This window comes from Mus musculus, chromosome 4 (assembly GCF_000001635.26).
Source record: "Mus musculus strain C57BL/6J chromosome 4, GRCm38.p6 C57BL/6J".
Classification (NCBI taxonomy): Eukaryota; Metazoa; Chordata; class Mammalia; order Rodentia; family Muridae; genus Mus; species Mus musculus.
Window position 1 is genome coordinate 137,186,405 of NC_000070.6, and position 17,422 is coordinate 137,203,826.

Genomic DNA, 17,422 nt, shown 5'->3' on the forward strand with positions numbered 1-17,422 from the left:
GTTGGTCTAGGCCCCAGAAATCCACACCTGAGTGAAGGGGAGGTCAGCATACTTTAGGGTTAAGGGGTATATCTGCCCTACCCTCATTCAGAAGCAAGCCAAGGTAGCCAAGCTAGCCTTCAGAATACCACTTCCTAGATCATCTGCTTTTCCACTGTTGCCCCTTTTCCCAAGACACCCTTCCCTCTCTCCTCTACTTTTCTAGACACATCTCCAGGCCTGCAATGGCCACGATCCCTCACCACCTTTAACCCTGAGTCTGGCCTAAAGCTTGCGACACTAAGTGCCCAACAGCCGTCATCTAGATGAACACCGCTAAGCAGTGAGAGCCCTAACCTGGTCCCAGGTGTTCTATCCAGTCCTCCCTGCCCCCCAAGGCCTCAGCTTCCCCTTGTGTACAAGCGAGGGTTAGCATCACAGTGGATGGGGTGGTGGTACACACTCACACACTCCACGCCAGCCTCTCTGCAGCATCCAGAGCTGCTCCTGGGTCGGCTTGCCAGCATGTCACGGCAGAGAGGAAGGGGGTAGAATAAGAGAAGGAGCTGTGCATTCCACACACCCAGCTTGTCCCCACAAGGCCTACACCAAATGCCACAGTGCGCTTGCTCTGCCCAGCTCTCTCTGGGTGGGGTGGCTGTATGGCAAAGGTGCAGGTAGAGAGTAGTCCTCCGAAACCCGAATGCCAAAGAAGTACACACTGCCTGCCTGTGGGTGCTACTGCGTGCCCATGCATTCCCACGCATGTCCACACTCGAACACAACTCACACGTGCCCTGTGCTCTAACTCACACACACCATGATCTCTTGTAGTCATCTGACACTGCTTGAGCCGCTGTTACGATGCCAAGTCTTTCTCACTCCCTAGGGAAACATGACTCCGTGAGATCATTAATGTCCCAAGACTCATGTGCTTGCCCCAGTTTCTCCACACCAATGCTTGCATCCTAGGCCTTACCCTGCACACTCCTCTCAAGACCCCAGCAATATGTTCACATGATGGTTAAAGCAAGAAAAGGTGGGGTGGAGGGGGGCTGGGATGTGGCTCAGTAGATAAAGCACTTGCCTAGCGTACACTAGGCTCCGACTCCCATCCCTGGTGTGACACAAACCAGGTTGCACATGCCTGTCATCTTAGCATGGGAAGGGGGGATGCAGGGGGATATCAGATGGTCAAGGTCATCCTTGGCTACATTGAAGGCTAACCTGAGACACGTTAAGAGCCTATTTCAATAAACCAATTAATAATGACCCAAGAAAAGGGCTCACTGGATGTGATGGTTTGAATAGGAGTACTCTCCATAAACTCCTATATTTGAATACTTGGTTATTAGAGAGTGCTTGAGAGGGATTAGGAGGTGTGGCCTTGGAGTGGGCGTGGCCTTGTTTGAGGAAGTACAGCACTGGGATGGGCTTTGACAGTTCAAAAGCACAAGTGTCTCTTTCTTCCTGCTGCCTGCAGATCCAGATGTAGAACTCTCAGCCCCTTCTCCAGCAGCATGTCTACCCATAAGCCGCCATGCTTCCTGCCATGATGATAATGGACAAAATCTCTGCAACTGTAAGCCAGCCCCAGCTAAATGTTTTCCAGAGTCGCTGTGATCACGGTGTCTCATCACAGCAATAGAACACTGACTACAACACCAGATAACACACTAGCTTCAAAAGCCTGGAACTAGAATCTTTATTTAGAACTCAGATGCAGTGATGTACATCTGTAATCCCAGCATTCCTAGGGTGAGCATGGAAATGGAGACAGAAGAATAATCCAGAATTTCATGAAACAACTAGCCTGGAGTACAAAGAGAGCAGCACTGTCTTAACAAGGAGAGCAGACTCCCCAAGCTGTCTTCTGAGCTACACACACACACACACACACACACACACACACACACACACACACACACACACACATGTTTATGTACACATAAAAACATGCATACATGCTTACACACACACACACACACACACACACGCACGCACGCACGCACTCACACACACCAATCAATTAAAAACGATTTTAAAAAATGCTTTTAAATAATTGTAACAATAAATAAAAAGACCGCAATTTCCTGGCCTGAGCACTGTCCTGGTATCTGTTCCCCTAAAATGCTGTAGTGTGTGGTTTGTTGTGGTTTCTCCACTGGGAAAGCCTGGTATTTGCAACTTTGTATCCCGATAAGAGAGGAAAGTCTCCAGCAGTGAATTCTTTTTCAGTCCCTCCAAACAAACTTCCAGATACTCAGCCCAGAAATCCCTCCTCTGTCAATCACACAGCCCTCTCCATTCTCCCGTCAGACAGGTGTCAACAGGGCACCTGCAGCCCCAGGCCTCAAGTCACACCTGTCACTCTGCCTGCTGATGCCTGGCTTTTCCAGACCTGAATCCTAAGAGCCCACAGTGGCTCACAGCAGACAGCCACAGTCTCCCATAGTCCCTACCCCCCTCACTTAGCAAGTAACCACCAAACTGACCCCCAAACCTGAGCATTTTGGAATCTAAGGTGAACTTCTCACTGGAGAGTGCAGGGTGATTTGGATAAGAGAACAGAAGAGATGAAATTACCCAGCTCTTCCTGAGCCTACGTCTGATACATGCTCACAGGCTAGTGAGTGCATCTTTGAGTCTCTGTTTCCCCATCTGCAAGATGGAGGATGCAGTCTTATTGCACAGGCCTGTAGCAAGGGTTACCAAAGGCAAAGCCTGACTTGCGGGTATAATGCTTGTTCCTGGGGAAGGAGACACCGGCCCCAGCCCTGCCTCCATCTCTGAGCTGGGCCAGCCCCCACTTCCTTCCCCTTACCTCTGCCATACCACCCTTGGCCACCAGCGCACCTGCTTCCGAAGGCTCCAATTTCCTGTAAGTGTAAGAATTTAGGTCAGACACAGCCAGAGGCCCATGGCCCCCTCCCGGCCAAAACCCATAAATAACACAGCAGCAGCTCAGCCAGCTTGGCCAGGACATGACTTTCTCTCCTTACCCGGCACCTTGCTGGGCCTCAATGCAGTCCTCATTGCCAGACAGGTAAGGCCATTTCCATGTCTCCAGGGGAAACTGAGGCACAAGAGAGGAAGCCAAAGTTGAGACCCTGATCTATGAACTAGCCCCTTCCTGTTGTCCCGGGACATCCCAATCGATGGCATCCTTCCAATTCCCAAAAGACAAACGATTGCAGTCTGAAATCAGCCCACGGACACACCAAGTTGTCCTTTTGAGAGATGAAGAGAGAAAAGCTTGGATCTTAAAGCCAAAGGATGTTAAGGACATACTCCCCTCTCTGTGGATGGAGCCACAGGCAATATCTGGAGGAAGAGACATGGATGGGTGTCAGGAAAATGTCTTTACAAAATCAGGAGACAGGCTGAGTTTGGAGGAGCCGGCCACCTCTGTGTTGTCTCATGGATTCCCGCAGCACACAAATGCAGCCCAGAAGCCCAAACTGTCAGCGCCCCGAGATTCTCAGAGACACATCCACACATACTGAACAAAGGACTGGGCAGAGGCCCACAGAGCAATGCCACCTGGCTGGACATCCCATAGCAGTCAGAGCTGGGCCTGTGGAGTCCAGTCTGGTGCTCTTTCCTGGCACCATGGTGTGTCCTCTGATTGTGACCTTTTGGCCTCCTGCTTGAAGCTCCCTTACCTTCTGACAGAGATGCAGCTGAATCCTGGTGTCTTCCAGCTAGGAGCAGAAGGTTCTTGGAGCATCCTAACCTATCTGACAGTGGACAGGCTGGAGCCTGCAGTGTCCTAGCCCAGCCTACCACAGGGAGAGGCACATGGCGAGTCCATGGCCTGGACCCAGGAACCCTTTAGGCGGTCCTAGACCCAGGCTACCCCATCTCCCAGCCTATTGACAATTCTCCATGGTGGAAACTGTTCTCTGGCCACCTAAGAGTTTCAACCACACCCCTCACCTCTCCTTCCTAATGCCAAGAGCATAAGAAGGAACCCATCCTACCAGTTGCTACCATGTGCCCTGGAAGGCAAAGTCCACCTGGTTGAAAGCCACTTCCCTGCACACTTGGTCCCATACTCTGCAGTGTGCCACTGAGACACCTGTGCCCTCTCTGTCCTCAGTCTCCACAGCTCAGGATGGGCCCTGGGGGCCTGGGCTCCAGCCCTGGCTGGAGGGAAATGACCCTGACAGAAGAGAAATGTACCCACAGCTGCAGGGCCCCAAAGCACCGAGGAGACACGAAGAAGAAGACATTTCCCTCTGAGTCAGGTCTCAGGAATGTGTCGCCCAGTGTGGCCACGAGCCAGATCCATCCCCCCCCCCAAACACCATGCCGACCCCCACAACCCCAGGGCATCGCCTTTTATTAGAACAGAAAAAGAGGCAGGTGCCAGGTCTCCAAGAGCCCATTAAGGAGCCAATAAAGACCAGAGAGGGACCGCTGAGCCGGCTGCTCCACTGAGCAGGAGGCCCTGCCTTGCCAACCATGGAGACGGAACAGGGCTCTGTGCACAGCCAAGGGACCCCAGCCGCAGTCTGCTGTGTGCTGGCTGTGTCTCATCAAGCTTGATTCTAGCCTGCATTTCTTTCATTCTCAAATTATTACTTTTAGGTATTTTTTTTTCAATCACATAATGTTTCGATCCAATTTTTGCTTGCGAGGAACCTCAATAGACACACAAGCTAACTGTCCTGGGTGGGTGGAGCTTAGATCTGCCAGAGGCTCAGTGAGGCCTCCCACATGTGCCCTAGAACGTAAAGCCCACTTGATTGAGGGGCTCAGTGGGACTAAGTCCCACATCTGTAAAGTGAGGTCACCAACTTCTGTCTTAGTCAGGGTTCTCTAGAGTCACAGAACTTATGGGGAGTCTCTATATAGTAAGAGAATTTGTTGATGACTTACAGTCTGCAGCCCAATTCCCAACAATGGTCAGCAGCAGCTGTGAATGGAAGTCCAAGATCACCCCTGAGTCCTACCTGACTCCACTCCTACACCCCAGGTTTAAGCAATTCCTATGAGCCTAGGCCTTCCCAAATTGCTTCTCTCTCTCTCCCTCTCCCTCTCCTTCTCCCTCTCCCCCATCCTTGGGGCTCACCCACACTTGCTTAAGGTCCCCAAGTCTACCCAGGTCCCCAGAGCTGCAGCCACTTTCCTCTGCTCCTCCCAGAAGCCTGTCGAGATGGCTTGTTCCCAGGACACCAGTTGTGATAGCATCCCAGTGGTCCCTGCCTTCTGGGACATGACCACTGGGTCAAGTACCTGTCGAGCCTCTCGCATGACTTGCACTCCACAGCACAGCACGAGACAAGAGCCACTGTCTCCATCTTCCAGATGTGAGAGCCAAGCCTCACAAAAGTGGATGGGCTTGCTCACAGTCCACGATTTCCCCCAGTGTTAGAAAGCCTGTCCATACAGTTCAAAAATGTTTGTACGCGTTCTGAACACTGAGCCAGGCAGTCACTCGGACCATATAGTTGGGTGTCTGATTTCTGTTTTATTTCACTTTGACGCAGAGTTCTGTGTAGCCTAGGCTAGCCTCGATTTTTTTCCTTAGAGATTTATTTTTATTATTTTTAGTGACATGTATGTACATAAACTCGGGTACCTGCAGATACCAGGGATATCAGAGTCCCTGGAGCTGGAGTGACAGGTGCTGGGAATTGAACCCAGGGCTTCTGCAAGAGCAGTTCACATTCAACTGCTGGGCCATCTCTGCAGCCCAGCCTGGAGTTTCTGATCTTCCTGCTTGTACTTCCGAGTGCTAGGATCATGTGATGCACTGCCACGCCCAGCTTTGTAAAAGTGCTGGGGACTTTGTATATTACCAACTTTGTACTCTACCAACTGAGCTACATCCCCAGCCCCAGACACTTCTGAATTTCTATATTCTGTTTTTCTCCTCCTCTCCTTCCTCCTCTTCTTCTTCCTCCTCTTCCTCCTCTTTTTCCTCCTCCTCCTTTTCCTCCTCCTCCTCCCCGCACACCCCCTCCTCCTATCTCCTCTCCCCCATCTCCTTTCTCTCCTCTTCCACCTCTTCTCCCTTCCTCTTCAAAATAATAAAATATTATATAGCCCAGGCTGGCCTTGAACTCATGACAATTCTCCTGCCTTTCACCCATAAACCCTAAAATAATGTAACCCCCAAGACATCCTGGGGCTCCCTCACTTCGCATCACTTTCTAGCACGCTGACTCTCCACATCCCCGAGGGCCAGCTCTCCCCTGACAACATCACCTTCCCCCAGCCTCTGGGGTAGTAATGATGCCAGCAGCTCCCTCCTCCTGTGAGATCCAGCTTCCCGACTCGCCATGACTGGGAGCCTCCTTGTTAGCACTTGAGGGTCGGGGGAATGGCCCGGAAACCTGTTGCCTCGGGAACTGCTGAGGGTCTCCAGCCCAAGGCCCGTCTGAAAAGCTGATTCTTTCTTCTACATAGCCTTGTCCCTGCCTCTGTCCTGTAGACTCCCAAGGCCATCGAGATTGCAAAGCACTACCCTTGGTCTGTCTACTGGCATCCAGGGAGGCCTGCATTTATTCCTATAGTATGAGCTATGGGTGTATGGCTGGCCTGGGAGTGGTCCCTGCCTGTCCTGACCCCATGATGATCCCCATGTGTACTGGCTGGTTTTGTGTCAACTTGACACAGCTGGAGTTATCACAGAGAAAGGAGCATCAGTTGAGGAGATGCCTCCATGAGATCCAGCTGTAAGGCATTTTTCTCAATTAGTGATCAAGGGGGAAAGGCCCCTTGTGGGTGGGACCATCTCTGGACTGGCAGTCTTGGTTCTATAAGAGAACAGGCTGAGCAAGCCAGGGGAGGCAAGCCAGTAAAGAACATCCCTTCATGGCCTCTGCATCAGCTCCTGCTTCCTGACCTGCTTGAATTCCAGTCCTGACTTCCTTTGATGATGAACAGCAGTATGGAAGTGTAAGCCAAATAAACCCTTTCCTCCCCAACTTGCTTCTTGGTCATGATGTTTGTGCAGGAATAGAGACCCTGACTAAGACACCATGCTTAGACCTTGTGGTTTAGCAAGAAGGATGCACAGCCAAGGAGACATTCCCCGGGGCCTGGGCCATGGTGGGGAAACACTGGCTCAGGCTGGGAGGGTGCAGGAGGCACAGGCCCACTGTCTATATGGACTCGGTGTACACTCACCCTTCTGCACTGTGCCTCTTGTGGGTATTGCCTCTCTCGGCAGCCTATCAGCAGGGGCGGGGTCTGGCTGAGAACTCGGAGCCTGGGCTCAATGCCCACAGAGCAAGGCCTTGGGGTCCACCTGTGCCCATGGTGCCTGCTGCAGACCCTCCCCGACCCTTATAGACATTGTCTTCTTCTCAGTCCCAGGGACTCCTACCCCGTGGGCTGGGTTCTACACCACAGTGGTGGCTGGGCTGCCCCATGGCCAGTAATAAGCCCAGCTCTGTCAACCCATAAAGTCCTCAAAAGTGAGATTTCTTCTCCTTCTCTTGAACCTTGAAGCGTGACCTCTGTTCCTACCACTTTGCCCAAACATTTATTTTTCTTTTTTGCCAAAACTCTAGAAGCCTAGAAGTGGGTAAGACCCGAGGCCTCCAAATGAAGCACATGAGGGGGCTGTGGCCAACAGAGATAAGGTGACTTCCCCCGGGGTCACCAAGCAAGATTATGGCAGAGTTGGAGTAAAGACCCAAGTATGTGGTCCCTCTGTCCACACCTGTGGCTTTGAAGCCTCTGGTCTCTGGAGCCAGGACTTCCCATAAAGCCTTGGGCCAGCCTGTCTACCGAACTCCAGAAGGAAGATCCCCGACGTACCCCACCTCAGCCCTCTGGAATGACTCACAGGCCAGAGTCTATGTCCCAAGCTGTATCAGGGTCAAGAAGAACCCTTGCCCCCTGCCAAGGTGCCTGGGCCTCTGTGCAACCCCTAAAATAGCCCAGCTCGCCTTCAGATCGGGTTGCAGCCCGGCCATCCAGATGGGGTTCTTGGCAGAGTGGCAAGCACTTCCCCTCACATCGCCCCTGTTCTCCTCACCTGTCAGCACTCGGGCCAGCATTAAATCAGCCTCCCTCTGGAGGGCACAGCCTTTTCCAGAGGCCGAGGGACAGCAGCAACGGGAATGGTCTCTGGATCTGGGCAGAGGCAGTAGGTGTCGTTGATAACGAAGATGCTGGAGTGGGTCCTCACTGAAGAGCCAGTCAGGGGGCTTGCACTGCCACAGAGCTGCTATGTGGCCTCAGAAGGGCCACATGCCTTTTCTGAGCTTGCTCATATATAAAGCGGGCACAGTGTTCCAGCTCATTGAAAGGCTATGGCACAGCAGCAAATGGGCCAAAGCCCCCTCCCAGAGGCATCTCCATCCTGGGAAGGTGGGGGCAGCATGCTCTAGCTCTGACTGCTAGATCTCAGAGCTTTGTATCAGTGGGTACCAAGAGCCAGGAGGATGGTTATGCTATTTCATTTAGAGTAATCCAAGAAGGTCTGTGAAGGGAACAGAGAACTCCCCCTGGGCTAGAAGATGAGAGGTGGGACCCAGGAGCCTCCCTCCTCCCAACCCAGGGCAGAACCAAGATTCCTGTCCAGAAACCTCAGCTAAAGCACTGTCCAGCACTTAAGGTACATAAGGGCCCCAGGTACCTAAGACTTTCAAGTTCCCAGTCCCCGCCACTCAGAGAAGCCCAGAAGAAGGTTAAGGACTGAGGCCCAAGTCACACGTCCAGCTTCATGAGTGTGGTGTAGAGGCCCAGACTGGGGACACCATGTACAGCAGGAGTGCTGATGTTCTAGGTGGGTGATGGGTGTCATTGTGAGGGGGTCCTGTCCAGGAGGAGATACACTGGCTGTCACAAGCATTGCTCCCCGAGTCCACAGCAGCAGTGCAAAGGGCAGGGATAGAGCCTGAGGTGACCACACTACCAGAGGGTCACACATTTGGGAAGCCTGAGCAATGGCTGGCTGAGTTTCGGCTTCATGGGCTCTGGGTTTTAAACATGGAGAATTTGGTTTGAGGTGGTTCGCTCTCTGTTTGCTCTTTCAGGCAGAAGAATCTAATTCTGTCACCCAGGCTGGCCTCAAACCCATGGTCCTCGGACCTCAGCTTCTGGGCTGCTAGAAATGCAAAAGTGAGCAGCTACATTGGTCCAGGTGTTTAAAAATCTGATACATAGTTTGCTGTTGCAGCCTTGGCAGGGGTGGTGGCTGCTTTGCTCTGTCCATCTGAGGTGCCTCATGTTTCTTCCAAAGAAGGAAGAAAAAGCACACAGGCCAGGTGACAATGCACAGAGCACACGTACATGCACACACACACACACAAAACACATACACACGTAACACATGCATATGCACACATACACACAAATAGACACATATACGCATGCACACACACATACTCACACAGATACACACATACAAACAGATACACACATGACACGCAGACACTCAAAACACAGACATATATAACATAACACAATACACAGATACAACATATACCTATATATACATCACACACAAACATATCACACACATGTTCACACATACATATATGCCATACACAAAAACTACACATACATACAAACACAGCACACCTATACACATGCACACACAAGTTTCCCATGAGACCACTGGGGCAAATCAAATTGTAAGCGGAAGGCTGGTTGCATGACCCTCCTTCCTGGAGCATGATGTCACTGAGCAGATGAGCCCTCTGTCCCCAGAACTTAGCCTGGACCCATGTGCTGGCTACCACACAGAGACTTGGCAGTGCTGCCTGCCACAGAGCCTGTTCAGTAGTGTGTTTGGGAAGGAAGGAAGGAAGGAAGGAAGGAAGGAAGGAAGGAAGGAAGGAAGGAAGGAAGGAAGGAAGGAAGGAAGGAAGGAAGCAAGGAAGCAAGGAAGCAAGGAAGCAAGGAAGCAAGGAAGCAAGGAAGCAAGGAAGCAAGGAAGCAAGGAAGCAAGGAAGCAAGGAAGCAAGGAAGAATGAATGAATAAGATGAAGAGCCCAGAAAATGGAAGCAGTCAAGGAAGTACGAAGGCTTTGCTTGATCCCTTGAGCCACCCCAAGGAGCAAGAGCTGGTCAACCCCCCCAATACCGCAGTTATCAAAATCAAGAGTGTGGAGCAGGAAGGTTGGGTCCAACTCAGCTCCCCGTCCCCCACTCCACCAGCTGCCCCCTCTCCCATCTCCCACACCTCCCTCCCTGGGGGTGTTAGCACTGCCAGCAACATTGCACCCCTCAGCCAGCAGCCAGCCCAGTCTCCTCCCCTCCCTCCCCTAAGCTGCCTGACAAAAGCTATCCTTGTGGGAGCCGGGACACTGTAATTAAAAAGGAAACATAATAAAGCCATCTCTGGGACCAAATCCCCATCCTGAGCATGTCGTCCAGCCCACCCCTTGCTGCCCACCAAGGACACATGCCCCTTTGTGTGCCCTGAGCCAGGGCCACGCCTACCCCACCCCACTGGCCACTGCCCTCCCTCTCTCCCTTCCTCTTACCCTATGGTCCTAGCATCTGAGCTGAGTGAGGGCTGCCTTCTCTGACCAGAGAGAAAATTGAGGTTCAGAAAGGCAGAACCTATGGCTCTCTCCTGAGCCCCATCCTCCAGATCAGGGGTCGGGAACAATGGGAGAGTAAAAAGCTGGAATTAACTCAGCAATGAAGTGCTGCCCACACCTTGAAGGTCAGGATGCTGAGATCCAGAGGTGACATCCCTGGAGGTCACACGGCAGGGCAGCCCCTCCATGAAGCTCTCTGTAAGGAATCTCTTGTCTGTCATGGCATTGACTCTGTCACCCCAGCATGGGCCTGAAGGGGAGCCTTGAGGCTGTGGCTGAGCCTTCCTAGTGTAGGTCTGCGAGCTCCCGAGGTCTCTCAGTTCTGTCAGATAGGGAATGGCAGAGCTGACTATGAGCCTGCTTCAAGGTTGACCCTGGTCCCTGCATTAGCCTATGCTTGTCCCTAGCTATTCAAACTCTGTCATGATTCATGAAGCATCCTCCTTCCTCACCTGGCCACCCTGGCCACACTATCTGAAGAGTTTCAGAGGCCATCAGATCAACTGACCCTTTGGTGCCATCTTGGGGTCCTCTCTCATCAGCCCTAGGGTGTCAGCTAGGCCTGGCTGTGCATCTGCCTCACCGGCTGCTACCGCCAGCATGCCAATGCTCAGGACCTGGTAACTCCCAGAGGCCACGGCAGCCATCCAAACCTCAGAGGAGCTCACAGAGACCCATCAGAAGTCAAGCAACCATGGACCAGGGTCCTGGCCAAACCATGAGTATTGCTGGGGACAGAGGAAAGACTAGACTGCTACAGCACTGTCAGGATAACCCACTACCATTTCTGGGGCACATATTGGAAGCGCTATGCTCCACACAGCATCCTTTCTGGACACTGCCAAAGAATCAGTAGCCAGGGAGTGCTACAGTTTGGACCCAAAGGCATATGTGTGACCCAGGGTGCACACGTGTACCAGCCTTCAGTCTGTCTGGCCTACTGACCTTCAGAATTAAGTGAGGGACAATGACCACCTATACTGTTCACATCAGCTGACCCAAGAACCCACCAGCCCGGGCGGGTAAAAGCAGGTGTGAGAGAGTTGGATGGTGCTGGTATGGCCTGGAACGGGGACTTTGCCTTAATCTGCCTTCCCCCCACCCCACCCCCCCACGCTCTACTGCCTTATCCAGCGGGGCTGAGGAGGAGACATGCCATACACACAAGGTAGAGGACAGATGGGAGGGAAATTGGTGTGGGTCCCAGCACCCCTGCACCCCAGGAGCCAGCCAGGGCAGCCAGGGATTAGACAGATAATGCCTCTTGTAAGAACAGGGGATTGTTGCGAAGGGGAAACGTGAGTGGGGGCCAACGCCAGTTCAGATTTCTCCTGGGGTGAAAACTGAGCCCCCCGAGAGGAGGCACCCCTGCTGCCAGGCCCTAATCCCCCCACCCTTCTCACCAAACCCCAAAGAAGGGGCTGTTCCCTGGCTGTAGATTCCTGGGATTCATTAACTAGGGATTTGCGGAGGGACTGCCTCCACCCCTCCCACCGGCACCCCTCCACTGTCGCCAGGCAGTAATCTGAGCAGACAGGTGGGTACCCCTTGGGGACACTCAGGGAGTCACGGGAAGGGAGGCTGACTGGAAGCTTCCCACCTTCTGATTGAGTTCAGGCTTCTTCTTGGGCCATGGAGGCCAAGAGGTGTCAGTCCTCCTATGGTGCTCAGGACTCAGGGCACAGAGGCCACGCCCACCCAGGACCCCACCCTCCCCGCCCCATCTCTGTTTGACCCACTTTAGCTTCTGGCTTCTCTCCTTTTCTTTGTGAGATGTTCACACCGACGAATGCCTGGATCTTTTGACCAGGATGGAGACCCCGGTCCTCCCATGAGCACGGAAGAGAACATGTCACCACTCCTGAAGTGTCCCCCATGCCCTGCTGGCACTGGTCCTCACCCAGAGCAACAAGGATCAGCTCTGCTGCCAAAGGTCAGCTCGGCCTCTTCTAGAACGTCTGTGAGATGTTCAGTGTGACCCCAGGAGGCACCTCCTGGCTAACACGGCTCATCAAATCCTCATCTGCCAAGGTGTGAAGACTCTGGGATCTTCTGACCCCTCGGATTCACCCCTGAGCTTTTCTCAAATCCTCAGCCATCCCTGTACACACCTGACCCCAGCAGTCCCTTCCTCTGTCACTGCCACCTTTGATCCTGGCCCCATGGAGACACCCTCTCTTGCTTCTTCTCCAGCTCCTTCCTCAAGGGCCTCACTCACCTCCACCTTCACCTCCACTCAGGGTACCTTTAAGTGTGTGTCACTCTTCTCAAATCTCACAGCCTCCCTGCCACCCTTAGAAGGTCTGGGTTTCCTTGTGCTTGATGTTCTAGAACCTTCCTGATCTGACCCCTCTTTATCTCAAGCCTCCTCTGCCACAGCCTGAGCTCCATGAGGACTCTCTAGACCACCTAACTGCTGTCTTCTCTCTCTGCCTCTCTGTCTTCCTCCTGCAACAGGAGCACCTTCCCCTAGGAAACAGGAACATCTTCTCAGAAGCCAGGAATACCCTCCCTCAAGAGACAGGAGCACTCTCCCTCAGGAGACAGGAGCACTCTCCCTCAGGAGTACCCTCCCTCTGGAGATAGGAGCACTCTCCCTCAGGAGCACCCTCTCTCAGGAGACAGGAGCACTCTCCCTCAGGAGCACCCTCCCTCTGGAGATAGGAGCACTCTCCCTCAGGAGCTAACAGGAGCAATATGGATCCATATTAGTGACTCCTCCCTGGGGAACCCATCTTGAATGTTCCCACCTGGACAAGACCCGAAGGCCCTCCTTATCCCATCTTCCCCAGGTCTTCCATGCCACCCCGCCCTGTCTCACCCCTTCCTCCATTCTGACTTCCAGCTTCTAGGGTGTCTGGTTCAAACAGGACTCAGGAGTCCAGGGTAGAGTGGGGGCTTAATCAATCTCAGCTAGCCCCTGCCATGGCACTCCCCTGCCCTCCTCAGCCTGGCTGCCATGCACTGGAGCTCACAGGAGTTAGAGTGGACTGGAGTCCGTGTGGGGTGGGGTGGAACTGAGACCCCATGTTGTGACACATGGGCAGGATTGGGGATCATGTCAGGTTCTCTAGAGAGTCTGTAGGTCTGGGTTCAAATGCATCCAACAGTTCTGTGACTTGGGAAAGTTTTCCAACAGCCTGGGGCTTGATGTCTCCATCTGTAAACTGAATAGGGCCGTAACATCCATTTTCCTGGTATCCAGTCATTCATTGCAGGGTCTGCTGGCATTTTTACGTACAAAGGCTTTGGTGTTATGATACCTGTGACTGTCACTCTACACAAAGTGAGACAGGATAAGCAAAAAGCAGAGGATATGTCCTACAATAGCAGGTGCTAGATTCCCCACCCCAAAACTGGCTACCTCCCCCAGTATCTCCAGAACTCAGCCCCAGTCTGAGCATATTTGTCTTATTGTCCTTTAGTCCCCTCGTCTTCCTCCTTCTCAGTATGGGGACAGGTCACGTGCTCAACAAATCCAGACGAGCAGAGAAGCATCCCCCTGCCCATCACGAGATGAGGAAAACAAAATAGAAAGGCACTTGGTCCATGCCACAGAATAGAACTCAGCCATGAAAAGAGGGAGGATCGCCTTCCACAGGGGATGACACAACAAGAGAAGCAGCCAGTGAGCTGGTGCTCACCCACCCACTCACATGTCCAGAGCTGACGCATCTGTGGAGACCGGGGAGGGGCAGTGACAACTAAGGGATCCCTCTCAATGGTGATTTAAATGCTCTGCGGTTGCCGTAAGGCTGAAGTATGAGTGGAATGACAGCCACCAAGGGTGCAGCTTTAACAGCTGGATGCCACTGCACCAGTTACAGCGGCATCCAGCCGTTCTGAAGCACAGCAGGCGGGCAGCAGTAAATGCCCCCCAAGAGCAGTCCATGATGACTACTCTAGACCTCAGAATGCCTCGCTAGTCTGCCACCAAGCCACCCGGAAAGCATCCTCTGTCTGTTGCAGGGAGCAGGCTAAGACTGGCAGCTGACCTAGGGGAACCTAGGCGACCTGGCATGTGCAGAGAGTTCACTGGCCTGGGCCTGCCCACCTGGCCACCACTTGGCCTTCCCACACTCCAGGAACATGGGGCTGCTGTCCCACTGCCTGTCACTGGCTATCCTCCCAGATGTGAGGGGTGGAAGGAGAGGCTACCCGGCCTGCACCAGCCCCAGGCATGTCCCTACAGGTGTGGACACCCAGGCCCTAGAGGCCCACCTAACACTTCCTGGCCTTGTGCCCAAGCCTAGCCTGCATCCCCACCCCCAGGGCAAGCCTGGGCGGCTGGGAACACCTGCCCAGCAGGCAGGGACCTTACAGGGTGCCTGGAGAGGTGTGGGGTGGTGGCCAGGTATGAGGGATGGAGAGCGATGCCGGGCTTGTTCAAGGGCATGGCATGCACACCAGGTTACCCCCGTGTGCCCCAGGGTACGGTATGACAAGAGTGCAAGAACGTGCAAGTCAGAGAAATCTCAGCAAAGCGTGCCAGCAAGAGGGAGATGGCATCTGCCATGTCCTGTCTGGCCTTGAGGGAAGAGTGGAGGGGTGGGGTACAGGGATGAGCCTGGAGACACCAGTGTTGGCCAGCCTGTGAAACTGAAGCCACCCCATGGAAGAGTGAGAAGACCAGTGAGCAAGCAAATGAGAGTTGGTCAGACCACCCTGTGTGGGTGACAGTGAACACTCCCAGAATCCCTTTCACCTAGTGGTGGCCGCCCTCCCAGCGGACCAGCCACTTCTACTTCCTCCGATGTTCCCTCTGTGTGTGTGTGTCCCTCTGTCTCTCTGTGTGTCTCTCCTTGTCTCTCTGTGTCTGTCTGTCTGTCTGTCTGTCTGTCTCTCTCTCTCTCTCTCACACACACACACACACACATACACACACATTCATATCGGCTCTTCTAACAGGGAAGCCTGTTGCCTCTTACAGACTGTAACATCTGACAGAACCTCAGTTTCTCCTCATGTACTATGAAGGGAAAAAACAAAAAACAAAACAAAAAACAAAAACTAAACAAAACTACCTCAGAAGAGGCTACAGGGGTGAGAATAGATCTGCAGGTAGAGAACTGAGCAGCTGAGTGGGTGAGTAGGTGAGAGAGTGGATGGAGGAGGGAGGGAGGGAGAGAGGGAGGACAGGAGGAGGGGGGAGGGAGAGAAGGAGGACAGGAGGAGGGAGGGAGGACAGAGGAGGGAAGATGGGGGTGGAGGTGAGGGGTGGAAATTCTTCCTTCCACCTGCTACTGTCTTAGCTGCTCCCCTCCAGCCACGGCCCAGAACGTTCCAGGCCCTCGCCTTTCCTCGCTCACACACATCAGGGAGGGGTGGAGACAGCTGGGTGTTGGAACCCTCCCTCCTGGGCAGGCAGAGGCAGGCCTGGGGGAACCAGGGATCCCGAGAGGTGATGCGCAGAACCCCAGGTGCTTTGCCCCACAGGGACAGATGTAGCTCGGAGACTCGGGGTGTGGCTCTGCTACTGACATGCGTTCACTTGGCAAACTCCTTCTAGGCACAAACTCAATGCCAGAGCCCAGACCAAGTACTGGGGATGCCAAAGACTGGGTCCCCACCCTTGCCCTTGGGGACCTGGTGAGACATATGGTTTTAACCCAGTATGTGCAGAGACAGAGTCCCAACTGCTCTGAGGGAGGGCCCAGGCTGGCAGAACCAGCAAGAGCTACCAGTGAAGAAGGCAGACACAGGGAGCCAAGAAACAACTCAGATAAATCCCCAATACTTCCTGAGTGTCTGGGGTGAGGAATGATGGGGGGGTGTCATGTGTAGGACAAAGCAATGGCCATAGCCTCTCAGGAGAAGATGACAAGAAAGACATAGTCACTGCAGCGATCAGTTAAGTCACAGGTGGCTGTGGTGGTGGCTTCCTACCAAGGCTGGAGGTCAGATCGGCCCCCTCCCCAGAACCACTGCTGGGAGGCCGGTGACACCCCTCAGGAGTCCCCATAGTGTCTGAGTTCTTGGAGCAGGAGGCAGAGGCATGGCTGGGTTCACACTGCAAGCCACCCCTGAGTCTCCTCATCACCATCTCTTTGAAGGTCAACTCCAGCCTTGTGGGGAGAAGACTAGGAAAAAGACAGGCCTTAGGGACCCCAACATCCTTTCTCCCAGAAACCTCCACTTGAAGAATCCTTCCTGGATCCGCTGTGCTTTATGCCTTAAATTTCCTTGAGCTTTAGTCTCCAAAGCTGCAAAATGGGGTGGGGGTTGTAACCATACTAACCCCCTAGGATGAGGCATTGAAGAAGAGATACTCACATATATACTGACCTCAGGGCACTCTGCTCACCGAGGGCTTGCTAAGTGCTTGCTGGTATTATGCTGGCAACATTAACATTGGGCTCTGGCTGGGGGAGGGGCTGGCTTGCAGCATCTGCTAGTGTCTCACGGTGTCAAGACCCTCACTGCCCTAATGATGACCCATTTCAAGCCAAGGGTGCTCAGTCCAAGTAGGACAGTGGAAAAAGCAGTGTCTTAGTCAGGCTTTCTATTCCTGCACAAACATCATGACCAAGAAGCAAGTTGGGGAGGAAAGGGTTTATTCAGCTTACACTTCCACATTGCTGTTCATCACCAAGGAAGTCAGGACTGGAACTCAAGCAGGTCAGGAAGCGGGAGCTGATGCAGAGGCCATGGAGGGATGTTACTTACTGGCTTGCTTCCCCTGGCTTGCTCAGCCTGCTCTCTTATAGAACCAAGACTACCAGCCCAGAGATGGTCCCACCCACAAGGGGCCCTCCCCCTTGATCACTAATTGAGAAAATGCCTTACAGTTGGATCTCATGGAGGCATTTCCCCAACTGAAGCTCCTTTCTCTGTGATAACTCCAGCTGTGTCAAGTTGACACAAAACTAGCCAGCACAAGCAGTAAGTAGCAGCCTGCCCTCACGTGTGACTTACACACCCTTCAGATA

The 17,422-nt window shown here is 53.2% G+C and overlaps 1 long non-coding RNA gene across 5 annotated transcripts in view; it reads right to left on the bottom strand.

The window, feature by feature from the left end:
* The window catches only part of Gm31820, a 68,681-nt gene that overhangs the window by 2,324 nt on the left and 48,935 nt on the right, over window positions 1-17,422 (bottom strand). For 4 of the 5 annotated variants that reach the window (XR_881509.2, XR_390844.2, XR_881507.1 and 1 more), the window contains 2 exons: window positions 2,982-3,055; window positions 2,804-2,858 (listed from right to left, as the gene is read on the bottom strand). This is a non-coding gene — a long non-coding RNA (predicted gene, 31820). The remainder of the gene's footprint in view (window positions 1-2,803; window positions 2,859-2,981; window positions 3,056-17,422) is intronic. The other variant, XR_881508.1, reaches the window with a different exon arrangement.